Source organism: Sarcophilus harrisii, chromosome 1, assembly GCF_902635505.1.
Source record: "Sarcophilus harrisii chromosome 1, mSarHar1.11, whole genome shotgun sequence".
NCBI lineage: Eukaryota > Metazoa > Chordata > Mammalia > Dasyuromorphia > Dasyuridae > Sarcophilus > Sarcophilus harrisii.
The window spans coordinates 247815203-247818853 of record NC_045426.1 but is presented as its reverse complement, the minus strand read 5'-3'; the positions used below and the strand labels follow the sequence as shown (position 1 = coordinate 247818853).

Below are 3651 nucleotides of genomic sequence, written 5' to 3'. Positions count from 1 at the left end.
CATTCTACCTGGTTTAAGTATCAATACCGTGCCTGTGCCATAAAAAGCATATAGTAGGAGTACTTCTTTCCCTGTTTTTTCTATACAAAAATTGACCATATATTAGGAAATAAAACCTCAAAATAAAATGCAGAAAGGCAGAAATAGTAAATTTTTTTTTCAGATCACAATGCAAAAAAAAATTTACATTCAATAAAAGGCCAAGGAAAAATAGACCAAAAATAATTAGAAACTAAATAATCTCACCCTAAAGAATGAATGAGTGAAGCAACAAATAAATGATTGGCACAATTAATAATTCCATACATGAGAATGACAATAATGAGACAATATACTAAAATATGTGGTATCCTGTAGAGGAAGTAAATATTTATTTGCCATTTAAAATAACTGATGATAGTATAAACTATTTGGGAATCTTTTTTAAGGAAAATGGGTCCATGCATTCATCATATCCAAAACTGCATGTGTAATTCCACAGGTTGAGTTTATTACAGCTGACAGAATGTAGACAGCATATTCATAAATATTATTTTGGAATCACTGTTAGTTATTGCATTGATTGGAGTTCTTAAGTCTTTTTGCAAGTTTTTTGTTTGTTTGTTTGTTTTGCTTTGTCTTTTGCTTTATAATGCTGGGTTTTTATTTAAATTAATTTTCTCATTCTGATAAGTTATATATGTATAACCTGTGTATTATATAAGTTTACTTTGATTAAATTTCAGACAATAAGCATAAAGGATCTCACCCACCTAAAAGCAGAAAGAATCAAATGACACATATTTTATACTGTAACTTAGATTGTAGTTACAACTCACTTGTGAAAAAGGACACTACTCAATTTATTTAATGCAATTAAATCTCATTCTCTTCACCTATAAAATGGAGATTTTATAGCCTCACCTGACTGACCATATTGTGCAAATCAAAGAAGAATATATTAAAATATGCTTCTATATATACATTGTAGTTGATCAATTTACTACATATGTGTGTATATATGTGTACATATACATTTATAGTATGTGTATATATATATATGTGAATACACATATATGAATATGTGTGTATATGTATAAATATATGTATATATACAGTAGCATTGGCTACTCTGTCCTACTTCATAAGACTCAATGAGATCCTTTAAAAGTACAATGGGTTAAATGCAAAAGGAGATAAAACAGCGAACTGAAGAAAGTAATTCACTAAAAGTTAGAATTGCATAAATGAAATTCAATGACTCAATGAGATCATAAATCAGTCAAACAAAACCAAAAAATTTAAAAAAAAATAGAAGAAAATGTAAAGTTCCTAATGTGTTAAAGTTCCTAATCAGAAAGATATTGCAGTGAATATAGGACTGTTGCACATCCATAAGCAGGTCTGAGATGCAATTCCAGGATGAAGAGGAGCATTAAGCCTTGTGGTCACAGCAGAGGAGGAAATGTGTAAAGTTTCAATACAGAGAGCAAAAGCTTGTGGTTGTTCACAAGGGTTCAGGGGCCCTGGTCTCAGTTCTGAAGTAGAAAAGAACACCTGTGCTTGTGCAGAGTAGAGGGCTGACTCATACTTCCGGGAATAAAAGGAGCATTACTACTTGCAGTCTCAGGAAAAATAGGTCTCTTCATGGGTAAGACCAGAGTACAGGTCAAGAGAACAGTGACCACATCTTTTCATGGATTATATCACCTTAGAAGCACTGAATGTTTGCAGACCCCAGGGACTAGCTCTGAAAACAGCAGCATGGAAAAACATAAAGGTAAAAGTCAAGAAATAGACTGGGGAAATGATCAAATTAGCCAAAAAAAAAAAAAAAAACAAAACAAAACAAAACAAACAAAACAAAAAAAAAAACAAGAAACATATTAAAACTTATTTTGGAGGTCAGAGAAGATCAGGACAAAAAACTGAGAACAAAATGATGTTCAAATAAATAAAACAAAGTCTTTAAAATGTGAATTGGACAAAAGTCCAAGAATTCCTGGAAGAGCTCAAAAATACTTCAAAATTAAAAGGAGGGAGGGGGTGGCTCAGTAACCCCAGCTTCCTCCAGCCCTGCCATTGCTGCTACATAGTCCATGGAGAAAGTCAGCTCATCCCCCTGGCTTTAAAAAGAAGAAAAGATGTCCTTGTATGATGACCTAGACATGGAAAACTGTGATTCAAAAGCTGAAGGCTGATCCAAAAATTTCAAATTACTGCAGTCTCAGCTGCAGGTCAAGAAGGCAGATTTAACCTAAGCAAAGAATCAGAGGACAAAACAAAGTACAGTCCTTGCTTCAGAGACTGATATGAAATGAGGGACTTCTTCAGATGACTGGCACATTGTAGCCACATCATGTAGCAGCAGGCTTAAAGCATCTGTGCCTAGTGAATTTTCTGCAGAAGATTTGATTCCATCAACTGATAAACGTAATCCCATGTTTCCTAATGATTAAGAGAAAGTAGTAAAATACCAAAGGGAGGAATGCCAAAGACAGCAGGACCTGGAAATGCAAAAAGAGATTGAATAAAGAAAAAAGAGGCATAAAGACAAGCATGAAGTTAGCAGGACAAGATCCAGATTCTGAAGAAGATTATGAACGAGGAAGGAGGAAAAGGAGTATGGAAGAGGCTGCCATTGTACCACCCACTTCTCTTATGAAAAAAAACAAAGAATTAATCAAAGAGTTTCAATTTAAAGAGGAGTCAAGACCTCATTCACAGTTTTCCAAATTCCTCCCCCTGTGTATGATGAACAAAAGAGACCATGAGCTCCAAAAGGCAATTTCTTCCTTGCTAACCTAGGTGGTGCTATTGCTCATAAAATTATGCAGAAGTATAGCTTCCAAGAAGGCCAAGGTCTTGGAAAAGATGAGCAAGGGCTGAGTGGAGCATTGTGATTTGAAAATGCATGTAAACGAGATGACAAAATTATTGCTGGTGATGCTACAGATAAAGATACATCCAAGAAATTAGATTCAAATTCATTAACCAAGATCCTTAAATGTTCCACTAAATAACATGGTGGCTTCTGGGAAAATAAAGATCTAGAAGGTAAAGCCAAAGAAGAATGTGAAAAATAAGGCCAAGTTGGAAAATATGTATTTTATTTTTAATTCCTGGTATCTCTAATGTCATATGAAAAGATGCTATAAATCACTATGATCAGAGAAATGCAAATTAAGACAACTCTGTTGTCTTACCACTATACACCTCTCAGATTGGCTAAGATCACAGGAAAAGATGATAATGAATGTTGGAGGGGATGTGAGAAAACTGGGATACTAATATATTGTTAGTGCAGTTGTGAATTGATCCAACCATTCTGGAGAGCAATTTGGAACTATGCTCAAAAAAGTTATCAACCTGTACATACCTTTTGATCAAGCAGTGTTTCTATTGGGATTATATCCCAAAGAGATCTTAAAATAGGGAAAAGGATTCACATGTGCAAAAAATGTGTGTGGAAGCACTTTTTGTAATGGGAAAAAAACTGGAAACTGAGTGGATGTCCATTAGTTGGAAAATATCTGAATAAATTATGTATATGAATGTTATGGAATAATATACTTCTATAATAAATGATAACCAGGTTGGTTTCAGAAAGGCCTGGAGATAACTACATGAACTGCTGCTAAGTGAAATGAGCAAAACCAGGAAATCATTGTA

General features: G+C 34.0%; 1 pseudogene; it reads left to right on the top strand.

Annotated features, from left to right (window-relative positions):
* The first annotated feature begins 2013 nt into the window (after nt 1–2013).
* On the top strand, nt 2014–3124 carry LOC100919744 (annotated as a pseudogene).
* The last annotated feature ends 527 nt before the right edge of the window (nt 3125–3651 follow it).